The sequence below is a fragment of the Clarias gariepinus genome, chromosome 2, assembly GCF_024256425.1.
Source record: "Clarias gariepinus isolate MV-2021 ecotype Netherlands chromosome 2, CGAR_prim_01v2, whole genome shotgun sequence".
In the NCBI taxonomy this organism is placed as follows: Eukaryota; Metazoa; Chordata; class Actinopteri; order Siluriformes; family Clariidae; genus Clarias; species Clarias gariepinus.
In genome coordinates this window covers 45709275-45728127 of record NC_071101.1, presented here as the reverse complement: position 1 = coordinate 45728127, position 18853 = coordinate 45709275, and positions in this window count along the sequence as shown.

The following is an 18853-nucleotide window of genomic DNA, read 5'->3' as shown; positions in this document are numbered from 1 at the left end:
TCAAGGGGGTAACTAAATGTGTGTATGTGTGTGTGTGTTAAGAGATTTGCTGTGAGACACTGAAGTGAATGTGAATCCAAATTCATAGTCATCGTCACATAAACCTCATGACGTCTTCAAGCTGCTAATTTCGATCAAACTGCTACTATGAAGAGTTACGAAGTTACAATCAACGTTTTCTCTTTTTACATTGACATTCCTTCAAGTGAAAACAAGCTTTTCCACTTGAACAAGCATGACCATTGACCGAGCGCATCGGCTACACGCTAACAATGCTAACGCTAACGCTGCAGCTACAGATCATCGAATCGTAGCACACGGCTCGCTTCGAGAAACACACTCGGGTACTTTTCTTATATATGAAAGTGGCCAACAAAATGAGACAAAAAATAAGGCTTCACGTCATTTTGGCGGTTAAAACGTTTTTTTTTTTTTTTTTTGACGTACCCAATACAAAGCAGTCAAATTCCGCCATCTTGAAATTGAACCTTTGACAATCACTTGTCAACATTTATCGAAAAGCCCTTTGCTTACCATGCTACACGAAAACGATCGGATTAATCAACTTAGCAAAAAAAAAGACAAATCAAAGTAAAAAATAAATAAATTCTCCCCATTTTTGTGTGGAATAAACTTCAGGCTACGTTCACACTGCAGGTAAAGGTTAAACAAATTTGTGCATTTTTTCTTAGTATATTATTATATTATTGTTATATTAACATTAAAGCAACAAAACGAAGCAGAGATCTGTGAATGTAAAATGCAATTAAAAAAATCCGATATAGACTAAATAAAATAGGAAAACATGCATTTCATTATGTAATTATAATATTTGAATTCTGCGTAATTAATAATAATAATACTAATGTGATAAAATGTAAAAACTGTAAAAAAAAAAAGCAATTTCAAGTTGGCACCAGTTGCCTAATTAGGTAAAAGCTCTGGTCAAATATTTTTATACATCCATTATCGAAAATAGTTTAAGGTTAGATTCGTAGCTTTTCCCTGTTTACCTGGCATGTGGCCTGTTTTACTGAAAAAAGGAAAAATTCTTTCATTTATAATTTAATTAGCAAATATATTCTAAAATCAAAACTTAAATAAAGGTGGTTGCATGTTATAAAGATTGTCATGAAGAAATATGGGAGCCTTTTGATTTGCTTTGAGCTTTAAATTTGCAGTGTGAACATAGCCAAAGTGTATACGCGTGATTGCTTATCTGTTGCTGTGAGTGTGCATCTCCTTGAGATTAGCTCTGAATTAGCATGAAAATTCCAAAATTCCTGGCTTCTGAGACTTAGGATGACCAAGACGAAGACACTTTACGTCTGTTTTCTATTCTCGCCAACGAGACCGCCGCGTAAATGTTAATATATGTGCTTAAAAGATTATATGAAAGTATTGAGAGTTATGTACTGTATATAAAATCTAGTTAGATAAAGTTGTTTGTTTTTTTCTAGTAATGGCATTGAGTCAGAGCCACATAGCGTGTAATCTCATTTAAATTCATGCGCAGGGACTAACATTGTCATTAGTTAACAGCCAACAAAACAAACACACACTAGCTAGCTAACGGCATCTCTTAGGAACAGATGTTGTTGAAAATGTACTTTGTACCCCAACGCAAAAACGATATCTGAAGCGTTCATATAGGCACACCAATCCAGGAGGTTGTGATAGTAAACACCTGAGAAATAGCTTTAATAGAATGTGTATTTAGCAGTAGAGCGAACGAAAGCTTAAGCACAAATGATCACACAAATATTACCACAAATTTACACGCGCAGGGGATGGGTAGTAATGCTGGGCACAACAGCGATCACGCCAACAAAGTTAAATATTATGTTTTCAGATGAAAAATTTCCAAGCACAAAGTATTAACCTAGCACATTCACAGCACATGATTTTCCGAATGTTTTCCCGAACGTGAAAACCGAAAATGTTTAATTTTGTCGAACTTTTCACAACAACACATGGATAAATGACGTTTTCAAACATGTCCACGTTCACCACGAGGTGACAGTGCTAACTCGCACGGTATATTTGTCGAAGTAACGACGCTTAATACTAACGCAGATTGATTTCTGAGAACTTTGTCGATTCTGTGCGCTTGATTAAACCTCGGATTATCGCTGATTTTACCTTTTTGGAATAATTTACTCAGTGAACTCTATGCCTTTGGGATCTCAAACATGAAGTAGCTTTTTTTAAAAAAAAACAACAACTGGACTGTTATGAAGTGTGTGAAGGGGCAGCAGAGCTCACACACTGCTTACTGTGTCTTTGACATTGGTGTATTATTCGTTAATATTACTAGCGAAGGACTCTGACTCATCACTAACTCCATCCTGTCACTCTTAACACATAGTCAGGAGAAGAGTATTCGCTGGGGTGTGTGTGTGTGTGTGTGTGTGTGTGTGTGTGTGAGTGTGTGTGTGTGTTTTGGTGCAGAGAGAAAGACAGTGCTGCTTTTCATAATCACTTGAACTGGCACGAAAACATAAAACAAAAAAACGTTGACTCTTCTCTGACCACACTGAATGTGAAAAACTTGTTGAACTCACAGCCGGTTACATAAACCTTTTGTAAAATCTTGTGTGTCGACAAATCAAACAAGACACCGTATACCGTATTTTCCGGGAATATACCTCACGTTTTTATTGGTGAGGGAATGGACCCTGGTGTTATTTTTGTGCTAAGATGGCGATATAAGTCTACAGAAGTTTACAAAGATAATTTTGTTAAAGGAATTGCAAAAATTAACGTACTAAAAGAGCTACTAGAGCAGCACACGCTCTTCTGTATGTTTGCATTCCGATGTCGTAAAACTACAAAATCATATCCCGTTTCATTTTTCCAAAACTTACCTTGGATAAGAAAAACCTGCAATGACTAGTAGTCTCCTGGACCCAGAAAGTCTCTAGCTAGCTAGTGTAAGTGCCTAGCTTAAATAAAATTTTTTAACCCGAATAACATGGCACCTTTTTTATACCTTTACATGGCACTTAAGCTACCTAGTGACCTATTGATTGACGCTTCAGAATCATGAAGCTAGTACCAAGCTAAGTCCGTAGTACCATCTTAGTTAGCTATCTAGCTTAAAGTGTAACTTAGCCGTTTGTTAAAAAAATGCTAAATGGAATATCTAGTGTAAGCTTATGAGACTAGTAATCAGCTGGAGCTTAGGAGTTAATTCAGTTAGCTAGCTAACTCAGCTGTCTTAACCATCTCATGTGGCATATTTTTCCCAAATCTATTTAAAATAGTGAGCTAACTAACTTTGTTTCTATACCCTAGCTAGTTGTTTACTACCCAACTTTTGAAGAAAGCCAGATAAAGCTTAGCATTAATGCTAGTCTAAATAAAATGTTTTTAACAGGTCATTATGATTTGTCCTGACACTGAAGCTGGCTGGCCTCTTAAGATTTGAAAAATCTCTGGGCTTTAGCTAGTTGCAAGTCTTGCATATTTTCACTCAAAACACAGAAAGAGACTTTTGATTTCTGGAGTTTAGACTAATAACAAAAATAATACAAAGCTAAAACCTGAGAAGCCAATTACTTAGCTAGCTAGCATTGCTGCTTGCTAGGGAACGGATGTTCTCCTTATTTTCTTCAACTTCAGATTACCATGTCCGTCTTCTGGAGAATACGGTATACGTACTGGGTTTTTAAACTATAAAACTCTATTTTGGTATTGACGTGTATACCAAAGATGATGACTGTGCTGAAATCATTTCGAGTGTGGGAGTTCTACGTTATACTCACTAAACAAAATGAAACGAACTGATGGTCCGACACTGATGTGGCACGCAGTGTACCGACTGCACATTTGTTGTTATGTTTCCTCCGTGTGCACGTGTGCGGTCTATTTAATCATTTGAAAAAACACACACAAAAACCTGCAATCTGAGAGAGCACAGTTTTATTATACTGCATATTTTTTTACCCACGATTCCTCTCAGGATGAACTTCTCTCAGGGAACGAATGGAGTAACTGAACTGATCGTATTCTCTTGGGAGAAACTGCGCCGTTTTTTTTTTCTTCAACGCGAAAACCTCATCACTGTTAGTTTTCCACACATGCAGTACAACACGCGTACTGAGCTTTTAACAACTACCTCTTTGAGTTATACATAGTCATGCAGTTGCGATCTTTTTTTGTTTGTTTCATGGGGTTTTTGCTTTTTTTTTGTTTTCTGTCATACTTATCTATGAATGTTTTATTTAGGTAAGATAATACGTTTGTTTACAGCAAAAGCCTACCTCATTTTATCTGTTCATCTCGGCCCGTGTGAGACTCTGTCCTGATGCTTTTGAGCCTGTGTAAGTGGGGAGAAAATCAGATAGAGCACCGCATTCATTTCTGATCATATCAGGCTTTGGCCATTTTGCAGTAAAACATGTCTTTATAAAGAAAATATTGACCTGTTTGTTTTGTGTATAAAGCTGGACAGACGCTACATGGATGCTAAAAAAAATTTTTGGAAAAAATAAATTAGTATAAAATTTTATTTAGTTTTTACAAAATTTTATTCGTTTGAAAATCAGTTTTCCTTAAGTTAGATTACAGGACTATGTTTTCAGTTGTTCTGGCACAACAATAAGGCTTCTCTTTTAATAAAAGTAGTTCATGCTGACAAAAATTAAAGCAATAATGCTGGGATATTTATGCCACAAGAATTTGTATTTGAAATCAAAATTTTGTGTTTTAAAAAAGAAATTCTTGGAAAATTGCTACCGTTTTTAAAATTCAAATATTGATAAACACAGTACTGTGCAAACATCTTGATCCAGCCCCCATTTCTTCACATTTTGCTTCCAAAGAACCAGATTTTCTTGTTTCTTAGTGTAGTATATATTACTACAAAAAATAAAATAGTGCTCCAGGCATCCAAAACGAGTTTTTCTGTTTCTCATTTTCAGTCCAGTGACTCATTCAAGCTTAAAAAAGTTTCTAACATCAGGCCTAAACCATTGAGAAACAGGTACAGATGATGACAGATGATCAGGCCGGTGATTAGTGAACTGCTGATGCTGAATGCTGAGTGGATGGAACAGATGAGAGGAGAAATGAGGTTGCTGCTCTGGCTGTGGATTTTTTAATTGTGTCTTTAGGCACTTTGCGGCCTGTCAGACTTTTATTCCTATTTGATGTCATTTTATCTACATAGTTAGATTATAACATTAAATTTAATATGAAGAACGGTGCAGGGTAGAGGCTGTGAAGACTTTTGCACATTACTGTATATTCAAATTTTGGTGACACAGTTCATGTCAAATTTTGCTAGTAAAATTTTTTTTTTGTAAAAACGTCAGAAATATTTAGAACCCACTTTTAGTTATTTTGATTTCATATATTCAGATGCATCATTAAACTGGAATTTAGTTATTTCTAACTATTTCAGTTTAAAGCACAAATTTTATTGTCATATACTATGCTCTGATATAAATCGCTTTAAAAACAGGAGACATTTAATTGAAAAAATAAAACTTGTGTATCACAGCAGAAGGAACCTAAATAAATTTTTTTATTTTTTACTTTAGCATGTAATAGCTAAGCAAAAAAAAAAAAAAAAAAAAAAGAAAAAGTGACATTTGGATGGAAAGCTTGATTATGTACGCCGAAAGTGCTAGTGGTTTTAATGAAAACAATTCTTTAAAAAACCTAGCAAAATTGACTAAATATGCAGGTACTAGCAAAAAAATTTTTGCTTTAACTTTTGACAGCATTAAATATTTTCTATGTAACGTTTGCTAGAAATAATAATAAAAAAAACATCCTAACATTCCTGCAGTGTTTGTCCAGCTTAAGTCTTTAGTTGAAATCTATTCTTACTGATTTCACTCCACATGAACAACATCTAAGGTTGGAATGATTAAAAAACGTTCTCGTATGTACTCAAACTATTTTCTTCAAGTATGAAAGTATTAATTGTCACTGAAGGTAGAGAAACTAACTCAGTCTTATAGGAAGTGCCAGTAAGTACAGAATAGTTTTTATGTTTTGTCACTGGAGTGCCTGTTCTCATTGCCATGAATGAAGTTGGATCATTTAAACGCTGCCTTTAAAACAAAAACAAGAAAACGGCCTTTAGTTTTCATGCATTTTCATTGGATGTAAACTGGTTTTCTTTTCCTCACATGAATACCTAATTAATGAAATAAATGGGTAGGCATATCCTGACAAAAATGTTTACGATAAATCATGCTAATTGCTTAATATTTTATCATGATTTACAATATAATTACTATATTATTTATAGATTTATCTGTACTTTTATTTTTTTTGTCACAGTTTACTATTTAGACAAACCAAGCATGTCAACTGACTCATTAATGAGAAATAGGGAAATAGACCATATTTTAAAGGATCCATGATATTAACAATATTTTAATATAATGGTGTGCTGTTTAATCAGATATCATGGCTAAACATGTAGTATTATATTAAAAGTCCATCTAATTTTGTGTAAAATGATTCCAATTTTTTTTTTTTCTTTTTTTAGAGGAGTACAAATACACCAGTGCTACATAAAAAAATAACTGCTCATGTGTTTAAAGCTGGGTTCAGCATCAGGTTGTTGTTAGCTCAAAAGACATTAACGCAATAAATAAATAAGGATTTACAGATTTGTTTTTTAACCATAGAAATATTTGAAAAAATTAGGTTTGCAACAACAGCAACAAAATGTTCTGACAACAAATAGCATGATTTTATAATGTAAAACCAAGCAGTTTTGTTTCTGGATAAAAAAAAACAAAAAAAAAAACGATCCTAATGTTATTGAATGAAAATTATATGATTCTATATATTGTCAGTTCTATTACAAGAACGGTAACATAAAGTACACAGTGCTCCCCTTAACACCGAATGTAGTCAATCAGCCAAGATATTTTGAAGTGTAGCCTGTAACTGCCAATTCAGCATTGTACAAACTGCATCAAAACGTATTAACCGCGTGCTTTGTACAGTGCTAAACTGGTAGCTGGTGAGCTACTGTATAACTTGCTTTATATCACTAGCCTGTTAGCTGCTCAACTTGAAATTTAAGATTTTCCTGTTTAGCACTTGAACATTAACAGCAGTTTTTCTTTTTTCATTTTTTTTTTTTAAGTTTGTTTCCACCTTCATTTAAAAACCCTATAGCCATGTGGACTGGGATTTCGAGAATCAAAAGTGGATTACTTTACAAAAGTCTACATGAAACTTGGGCTAATGAGAGCACTAATGTCGACTAATCTAAATGAATTTATTGATGTGATTAATTGGACCTATAGCTGAAACTGTATTATAGGCAGTACACCCTAATCCACTGAGTGCTAGCTGAACGCTCATCCCTTCTCAGTGCTCATATTATACCATATTCACTGTAGTCTTTCATTTTTATACCAGTTCAATTAAAGCACTGATTTTGTCCCTCTTATTTTAAATGCATATCACTCCAAATGTATCCTCATTATTTGCTCTGTGAATCTATGGATTTTTGACTACGTTTAATTGTATTACTTGATTCAAATTAAAACCTGCTATATCAACATGAATAGAGTGTGTTGTGTTGTCGATGATTAACTGGGACTGGGAAGGACTCGCAGTTTCACTCATGACTAATTTGATAAAAAGGGTGTACACTCTTACAAAGAAATTAGCTTGCCACAAATTTTGCTAGTATTTGCCCCAATTTCTTGCCATTCGTGGCAAACACTGGCCTAAAGTTTATATATATATATATATATATATATATATATCTTCTATTATTGAGCTATTTTGATGCATTTAAATTAAATTCCTATTTTAATAACAAACATAATCAAAAACAGAAAAAAATAATATCTTCAATATTTCAATAAAATACCATGATTTCCTAAATTTTTGCAGAGTAAGGTAATTTTTACACAGTCTCTATTTTCTTGACAGCAATCACTGCAAGCATGAACTTCTAGTGGTAGCTCCATTATTAGACTAGTGAATGTTTAGTATGTTCCCCATCCATCCACCAAGGAACCTCTGTGGTCTAATATTGCCAACGGTGATCACCATTGCGTTCATTCCCATTTTACGACCGTGGTAGGACCTCTGGTCAACATTCCTGCACGCATTCACACACTACGGGGAATTTCGGAACGCCTGTTAGCCTAATCCGCATGTCTTTGGATTGCGGGAGGAAACCCTTAACATGCACACGAAATCGAACCCGGACCCTGGAGATGCAAGACCACAGTGCTAGCCACTAAGCCACCATTCTGGGTTAGTATGTTAAAAACTAAAAAGTTGATTATTATAAGTCATTGGTTATTAAACTATTTATTATTAACATGTTAGAAAATATAGGAAATATAATTAAAACAAGACAAGTATATATGTGTTGTTATCTCTCTCTCTCTCTCTCTCTATATATATATATATATATATATATACACTAATCAGCCATAACATTATGACCACCTGCCTAATATTGAGTAGTCCCCCCTTTTGCCACCATAACAGTGGTGCACTGTGTGTTCCGACACCTTTCTATCTTCACATACACAGTATTAATCTTTTCATAAATTCGATCTACAGTAGCGCTTCCACTGGATCGGACTGTAGTGAGTATTTGAAAATTGTAATGATGCTTGCTCATCAACTTCAGGAAAAAAGGGTTCACTTACTGTCTGAAACACCCCACCCACTTCCAGCCACCATTGTGATGAGATATTGAAAATGTAGCTCCTGCGAGAAGGTCTGCAGGGGTCAGTACGTACCGAAAGTTATCCAAGAAAGGAAAAAAACGGTGAACTGGTGACAGGGTCATGGGTGGCCAAGGCTCACTGATGCACATGGGGAGTGAAGGCTGGCCCGTGTAGTCCGATCCAATAGAAGCGCTGGTAGTGTAGAGGAAAAGGTTTCAATAGAAAGGTGAAAAAACACACAGTGCATCAATGGTATGGTGGCAAAGTGGGGACCTACTCAATAGACCTATAGGCATAAGTGCCCTGAGAGACGTTTGTGACTATTATTTAATTAGGGGGCAAATCTACATCTAGTCTTTAACAGTCTTTAATATTCATTAATTCCCAATAATTTCCAACCAAAAAATAAATAAAAAATGGAATTAAATACTCATTTTAACACGCATCATGCTTAAACTTCTTTTAGCGGCGTCTCAAAGCATTGTGATAAAGGTGTTTCCACCAGGTGGCAGTATCTACTTTTGAATTATTTAATTCAATTCAGTTCAATTCAATTCAATTCAATTCGATTCAACTCACTTCAAACACACCTGATTCAACTAATCTGTTAATTAACAACCCCACCTGATTTAAGGTGTGTGTTAAGGAGGAAAAACAGCCAAATCTTATCTCGGATTCAGGACCAGGGTTGCGGAGAAAAGCGGACACTATTTAATTTGGGAACATCAACAGTGCATAATAAAGAAATTAAAATGTTCATTTTTTTTTAAAGTTGGTTTTTGCTCCCAAATACCTTCACCTCCCAACCAGCAGACCAGCAGACTGGGCCAGATGCATGCCGTGTGTATTCACCTCTCAAGGGTTGTAGTTTGATTATACCGCAGCCGAACAGCAACACGTGTCATGTGAGTGAAAATGAGATTCAATTGCTCATCCAGGATCCATATGAATATTCATAAGCGCGTTAATCAGATAACATGATGTCTACACCACCATAAAATGCAAAGTTCATTGATTGGCTGTTAACACGATCAGTTAGTTTGTCCATCAATCACACAACTCAGGGCCATGCTCAAAGTGTTACTAAAGGCACACACACACACACACACACACACACACACACACACCAACGTACACACACTCATCTTAAAGTGGCACAGCAAATGAAGAGACAGGGGCCTGATGGGACAGGAGCTACAGAAAAACGACCCTGGGAAAAAACAAACAACTAAAAAAAAAAAAAAAAAAAAAACGAATCAGAGGCAAAGAAGGAGAGAGATGGAGAGAGTGACGGATGAGGAGGTGCACTGGCCGGCAGCAAACGCACAGAGATGATTAATACGAGCAGAAATAATTGCATTTCATTAAGATTGATGAGACACCATTTAACCTCATCTCTCTCTTCTCTCTCTCTCTCTCTCTCTTACACACACACACACACACACACACACACACACACTCTGTGTCTGTCTTCCTCTCTCTTCCCTACAGCATTCATCCTTCGTCAGTCTGAGAGCATCTCTATAGCAACGTCAGCTCGTGATAAAGTATCTGTTATCTCAGCAGCCAATCAAAATGAGCGATACACACATGCGGAGACAAACACACCCCAGTGGTTATTATTCCTCTTGGTCAATGAGGTGTCAGAATATGGAAATGACCCGGAAAGGTGATTAGAATTTTTAGTGTATTACAACTCTTGCGCTAATCTTTTATTCCTGAGATAGATCTGATATTAAAGGATCCTGTCCGGGGGTGGGGGGGAATCACTTTTATGCAAACGTCATCGATCAGACCAAACGTGTTTAACGTCTGACTTGCGTTTCTTTAATTTCACAACAGAGCTGTGAGGCGAAAAACGAACCGTGGAGTCTTTTGATAATCCGGGGTAGGCCATGAGCTACAGCGTGTTCGGTACGGCCCTGGCGTGAGGACCGAATTCTTGAAACAAATTCCCGTTCTAGTTTGTTGATTATATGAACCAAATGACAAAATGACATTTCTCACGCTCAGCCACACCTTCTGCACTGAAAGCGCGGCCAGTTTTGCTTTATTGGCTTCAGGAACATTATTTGGTGGCCATCTTGAACAACCAGACTTGATTTTTTATATGTTAGCTAGGTTAGCCACATAGCTCGAGAATAAAGTTAAAGAAACTTAAATTCGACGATTGTGTTCATGATAAATTAAATCATTATTTACTAAAATCCAGAAAACGCATGGCTACTATACACAAAGGAATGTAACAGTGCTAACAGGGTGAGTAGCAGCGGCACAACGTAAAGCAACGAAACCAACTAGCATAGACCATAAACATCCTGCCTAAATAGTGCCAATCAATGGTGGCCACGCCCACTCAGCTTTTTTAGTTTTCCATATGTGAATGTATATGAATATTAGAGTTTATTAACTAACAACTGGACCACAAATGCATCTTTTTATTTGTGGGCGGAGCTAATTTCAGGGCGTGAAAAATGCAACCAGAAATTAAGAAACTAGATATTCCACGTTTTTCTAAGATTTTATATATATATATATATATATATATTTGGACATGTTGGTAACTCTGACATAGTAATTAATTAATTTTAAAATTTATATAATGAGTGTTTACAATGAATAATTAGAATAAGGAAAAAGGAAGGGAAGCATGGTGGTGGTGGTGGCGGCGGCGGCGGGATGCCACAATTATTCACATGACCTAATCAACACCCACAAGTCTATCTATAAACATGTTAAAAAAAAACAATAATGAAACATGTTTATGCTCTTTCAAGTCAAAGTATAAAAAAAAATTCTGCCCTTTCCTGTGGTAAGAATGGACGTCTGTCTAGCCTAGAATTTTATCTGTACATGGGTGTGAGTGTGTGTGCGGTGTGTGTACATGTGTGTTTCCTCAAACTGCCAGAGACACAAAGGCCAAAGTGATCTCGCTAAATCAGTTCACCTTTGTTACTTGTGTTGAGATCTTTCACACACGCATACACACACACACACACACATACACACATGCACACACACATGCACGCACACGCACACACGGCTTTATAGCAGATTAGAGAGAAAAGCGCATCGAGAAAAAAGTAACATGGCCAAGGTTATTAAAAAAAAAAGGGATGTAGCCAAGCAAGATGGCGTGCGCTTGGCCCCAGGGCATCATGGGAGATAAATGGTTGACCCGAGCTGTGTCAGGCCTGGATTGATGCTACTATCAGCACTGCGCTCACCCAATGATTTCCCTCTCGCTGATAAAGTGTGTTATCTAGTTAGTGGCGCGAGGGCCCGAGGCCGCAGGCGAAACCAAGGTCAATCTCTGAGGACGATCTTTGTTGGGCTAAATGAGGAGCGCGCGAGCTAGGGGAAGGGAGGAGGGCGAATCAAAAGGCAGCTGGGAGGTCTAAGGGATAAGATAAGCTAAATTACTTCTCTTTAGCAGGACGGGCCTCAGGGCTGCAGGATCTGAGGAGGGCAACACTGGGGAAAGTGTGTTTGTGTGTGTGTGTGTGTGTGTGTGTGTGTGCACTCTGCGAGGCTACACCTGAAAATCACACACTTTTTCTTTCTTTCTGTCACACACATCTAAGAAACACAGTGGCCTGCTGTTTCTGAAATTCAGCTGCTCTTTTCTGTCTCACACACACACACACACACACACACACACACACACACACACACACACACACACACACATACACACACACACACATTTAAGGACTTCTAAAGTTTCTTGGAACAATTTCAATATATAGATGGGATGTCTATGATATATACTGTATTGATACTGACGTATTGACACGGAGTGTGTTGGATGAATACATGGACTGAAAGGTGGATTTATTGGTGGATGGACAAGTAGAAGATAAATGTATGGATGATTAGATGCCATGATCAACACAATCCCTTCAATCAGTTCCCGTTTACAGTTTCATATGTTAAATCTAACAGATGGATGGATGGATGGATGGATGGATGAATTCCTAAGGACTATTCATATAGACTACTTCCTGTATACAGAATGAAAAAATGGATGTATAGCCAGAGCACGGTGGATGATGGATGGATGTAATCACTTTAGCTGTTTACAGGTGTGTATATATGAATTTTGAAAATTCGCACAAAATTCGCACAATAATGATGAATGGATGGATAGAAGGATTATAAAGAAACACTTTGTGCTATGATAGATGGCCAGACTAAGAGCTTAATAGATAGTCAGATGGGTATGCATACTGTAGATGGGTGTGTCAAGATGGATGCAGTCACTTTTTACGGTTATATATATTAATTTTAATCAATTAGATTAATAGATTGATGATAGACTTCCTGCTTCCTTTTCGGTAGATGGAAGGATAGACAGATCTTGACCATGGATGGATGCAGTCACTTTAGTTGAGTATTTCATTTTTAGGCTGTAGTTTTATATATTAATTTAAATATATTAATGAATGGATACATTTAGTGGTGGATTGAATATCTTAATTTTATAAAAATTCAACAAGACGTGTATACAGGATGTATAAATTGGACGATGGATGTATTACTGAATGAAGGGATGTAGAAAAAAGGGTGGATGAAAATAAATGAATAAATAAATAAATTTTACATTGGCATTTCTGTGGTACTGGACCAGGCAGGTTGGCTTTTGATCCCTGTGGTCATGGGTGGGTCTTGGATGCCCATTGGCCTTTCACCAGAGTGGATATATTGGTGCATGTATGACTGTATATATTAGTAAATAGAAGGATAGATAAATAGTGAATTAATTGATATATTGATGGATAGTTATACTGGTTTATGCGTGGCTTTATTACTGGTTGGATAAAAGGATGGATGGATATATTTCTGGATGAGTGGATGAATGAATGTATAGGTTGGTGGATGGATGAATTGATGGATATATTGGTGGAGAGATGGATGGATATATTGGTTGATAAAATGATGGATATACTGGTGGATGCATGGAAGGATGATGTGACTGGTGGAAATATTGGTGGATGCATTTTTTTGGTGCATGGATGGATGGATGGATATATTGATGGAGATGGATGTATGGGTGAGTATATGGATAAATATAAGGAATATATGCATGGATATATAGATTGAGGGACATTTATGGTTGGATGCATGAATAAAGTAGTGGATGAAAGTGAGAATTGCATTGCTGCAGCTCACCACTAGATGTCAGTGTTGTCCCACATCTCACTGCACAAAAAAAGCACATTCAGTGTTTTTCTCCCTCTGACTCACTCACTCACTCACTATCTCTTTCACTCTCTCTCTCACACACACACACTCCATTTCCACCTCATCAAGAGCTCATTAATGAGCTGTACTGGGTGTGAACAGGAAACAGTAAAACGCGCAGTTTTGCTAACAAGAAGCTTGTGCTCGAACAGACAGCACGATTCCTCAACACTCCACCATGTCGAGTCGTGCGCTTTTCAGCTCACACCTTTGTTCCTGCTGCAGTGTTTACTAATCCTTACACAGTGTTATGTCAAATTTCATATCACTCACTCACTCACTCATTGTCTATACAGCCTGTGTACAGGGTCGCGGCAGGGTCTGGATCCTATCCCAGAAGACAGGCGGGGTTCACGCTGGAAAGGTGCCAATCCATCGCAGGACACACACTAATACACGTACTGTACATACACACTCACATGCTCATCCACACACTATGGGCACAAGATGTAGAACGCCTAATCTGCATGTCTTCGGACTGTGGGAAGAAACCGGAGAACCCGGAGGGAACCCAGAAAGCATGGGGAGAACATGCACACGTCATGCACACAGAGACCTCACGATCCGAAACAGCCTGATCCGAGTAGCTAGGTATGTTCTTCCAGTGTATTTACGGCTATGTAATGATTGTTAACGTTACTAGTTATTAGCGACAAACACAACATGAAGAATTTCTACATCTTCATCTGAGATTTCACTGCAACTTCCGCCGCAGGATAGTCCATAGAGGAAAAAACATGTGATTTTGCTCCATTTTGTTTCATTCTCTCCTTTTTGTTTGGTCTCTCTCTCTCTCTCTCTCTCGCTCTCGCGCTCAAAAAAAAGTCAACCTCTACTAAGTAAAAAAAGAACGAAAGATAGTGAACTTCCTGAACTGGATGTACCGCCTTAAGGCCTGTACACTAATATCCTAAATATTAACCTCGTGCAGATGTGTGTGTGTGTGTGTGTGTGTGTGTGTGTGTGTGTGGTTCCATTTATGGATTTTGCACATAATGTAACTGGCACAGACGTACAGAGCCTAGCAAGACACACACACACACACACACACACACACACACACACACACAGAAACCTTCTACTATGGAGAAGTAATCACGTTAAAGCGCGATTAAAACTTGCTCTAATTACCTCTGGCCTCATTAAGGGAATGGAAGATGAGCGCCGAGTCATTTAGGCGACGGAGCGAGTCCGTGTTCTGCTCGGTTATTTAAAGATTCAGCTAAAGCAAACCGATCTACATTATTTAAATAAAAATGAATCACCGGGGAGTTTATGGGCCTGACAACCAACACAGGCTGTGTGTTTGCGTTTAAGTATTACAAACCGGTTTGCAAACAACTCACGTATTTTCTCATAAAGTTCTATTTTTTTGTCCTATTTTTTATTTTAACTCGATGCGCTGCACAAATCTACAAGAGAACAAGTGCGTGTGTGTGTGTGTGTGTGCACTGCTTGCGAGACGTGTCCTGTGGGTGGTCCCGAGTCCCGTAGGCATTACCGCGTTTTCACTCAAGGTCGAATCATTTTTAAACTGAAGGTTGTTTATTTTCCCGTCTCGGCCTGATGACATCACACACTAACGAGCGGAGATAAGTTAACCTATGGTAAACTAATCAACAACGTGGTAGCGGTTGTCCAGAGTCGAGTCTTGTCCTCGAACAGCACGTCCCAAAGTGTTTTTTCTTTCTCTTCTACTACAACTACCGAATAATGATTACGGTTAATGTTTATTTAGGAAAGTTATTATCGGTCTGAGATGGTGAGAGCTGATTAGTGTGTGGCATTAGTGCAGTGGAAAGACGTGGGAAAGGCCCTTTTGAGGTTTCAGGGAAACAGACATGCACGCACACACGCATGCACGCACATGCACACACACACACACACACACACACACACACACACACACACACACACACAAACTGTTAGTTCGGTCAGAACTTCAGAAAAGTCATGCTTTGTAATAAAGTCTTATTCCAGCCCTCATCCATCTCCTGTTAGAAGGGTCAGACAATGTTAACTGTGTGTGTGTGTGTGTGTGTGTGTGTGTGTGTGCGCGTGTGTGAGAGAGTGAGAGAGAAAGATGGAGTCTGGACATTGATAAATTCCCTCCGCCAAACGATCGATAAATGTCTGTTATGGGCCTGTGATGGCCTGAAGCTAGCATCATAATTATTCTGTCACACAGTGCTGCCACACACACACACACACACACACACACAAACACAGTAAGTTAAGTGCTGACATGTGATTGGCAGGTGGACAGCTGTAACCGAGGGCAACAAGCATAGACCCACCCCTTAAACCACCCACACACGGCCTTGCGGGATACGCTGTCACATGACCATCAGAGTAACAGACAGACAGGAAAACACACGCACTCACACACACACACACACACACACACACACACACACTGCTAGACAAACATGGAGCAATCAGCACAATTATTATGGGAACAAATCTCAAATGGTCTACTTACTTCCACCACACACACACACACACACACACACACAGTTTAAAAAGTGAACATTTCCGCTGCTAATATTAAGAGCTGATAAACATCAGTGAAAGCAGAAGTCTTGGTCTGTGTGTGTGTGTGTGTGTGTGTGTGTGTGTGTGTGTTATAATAACAGTGTTCTAGGCGTGAGAGCATGAATCTATTATTAAATATGAATTGGAACAAATCCACGGTTTTGCCCACCTTGATTGAAAGGTCATAGACATGACCACACACACACACACACACACACACACACACACACACACACACACACACACACACACACACACACAAACACACACACACACACACATTGCTAAATGTGATAAATCATTTTCACTTAACACTAATTAGTTTTCTTTCCCTAGTTGCACTGAAATGTTTCTGTTCGTGTCTCGGGTCTTTTTGGGGACCAGACGGTCCTCATTTTGACAAGGTTGTATCACAAACCTCACAGTAATGAGATCTTTACAATATATAGTGTCTTATACAAAAAAAAAAAAAAACCTGACAGTAAGTATTAAGGACTGAATAAGTTTCTAACGAAGGTCCTCACAAAACCAGTGTGTGTGTGTGTGTGTGTGTATAGTACCAGTTACTGTTATTACTTAATACTAATGTTATTACTACTAATAAATTCTACTCACAACTTTGCTAATATGCAAATATTCTGTTTATTGCTTCTACTTACTAATTTTGCTACTGCAACTTGTTGCCACTTACTATTAATACTATTTATTACTGTTGATTAGTAATTCTGCATGCTAACCACCACAACTTATAACTTATTACTTACTACAACTACAGTACTCCTTAATACTTGCAAATTGCTACTTCTTAGTAATTTTTAGTAACTTGATTTTTTCCCATACCATTAAAATATGTTAAATTTGTACTTGAGCTTTGAAAGATAACAACGTGATTTAGCTCAGACTGACCACATGAGCTTCCTTCGAGTCTCAGTTGAACACTGGAACGCATTTTGGCACAGAACGAGGATTGTGGAATTTGACCCTGATTACTTACACTACAGCTCAAAAGTTTGGAATCACTTTCTAACTCCATGGTTGCTTCTGATTTTTTATTTCTTTCTACATTGTAAAGCAACGCTGGTATTACATATTATTGCATTACAGAATATACAATAATCTCCTTTTAACAGTAAAATGTTGACATGTATCTGCTACTCGTGATCTATAAAGCCTTTAAAGCTTTATAAACCCATCAAGTTCCATGATGAAACTGGTCCTCATGAAGTCCATCCCAGGAAAGCAAGACCAAAATTTACCTCTGCTGCAGAGGAAAAGTTCATTTAGAGTCACCAGCCTCAGGAATCACCAATTAACAAACATCACCTCAGATTAGAGCCGTTATAAAGGATTTACAAAGCATTTGGATGCCTTCAGCATTGCTTCACAGTGTAGAAAGAAATAAAAATCAGGAAAGACCATGGAATAAAAAGAAGAAAAAGAACAGTGTTGTACTTATTGTTACTACTAATTCTTCTACTCCTAATTAGTACTCAATAATACATAATAATACTGCTACTTACTATTACTTGCATCTTGTGACTTCTTTGGCTACTACTCCTGACTGCTTGGTACTGTTTACTACTTTAATTTAGTACTACTATTTACTGCTACTACTTATTATTATTACTATTTATTACTATTTTTACTAGTTCTAATGACTTTTATGTACTGATTACGTAAAAAGACTATGTATTGCTTCCTCTTACTGTTTGGAACTTGCTTCTACTACTACTACTATCACTACTACTTTGTACTAACTAGTACAACTGCTAGTTATGCAGTACTTAACTCATCTTTAAGTATGAAAGTAGTATAGAAATAGTCTGCTTGGCTTATATCTTATACTATAATAATAATCCAAGTTAATAAACGCGTGAGACCATGTGATCACGGCATGAGCAAGATGCATAACCATGTGTGTTGTCATGTGATCGAGCGAGTGTTTAACCAAGCGGCTAAGTCTAATAAGACTGTTCAGAATTCACACAATCATTCACACTCAATAATGCTTTAATTAAGGTCCAGACGTGATAGGGCAACCACAACCCTTACGCCTACAGCAAGCTAAAATGCTAACACAGAAGCTACCAATAGATGGCCTTTGCCCTTTGACTTTAGCTGTCCTCTGACTTTTTAAATTGTGACGCCTATTAAGATCAATGTCAACTCGACTACATGACGTAAACGAGAGTTCAAATTAGCACTCAAGTTGGATAAAAAGATTTTAGTAATATAATTAATGTCAGCCTAAGGCCTTTAGGTATATGAGACTGAAAAGGAAAGCGCACTCACACGTGGGCAAACACACACCTGCCACCGGACCAAGCTAACGTGAGCTGATAATTGCTGATTATTGATTATAGATCAGCTCTATCTTTATTTGAGTTTAGGACCCTCTGGCA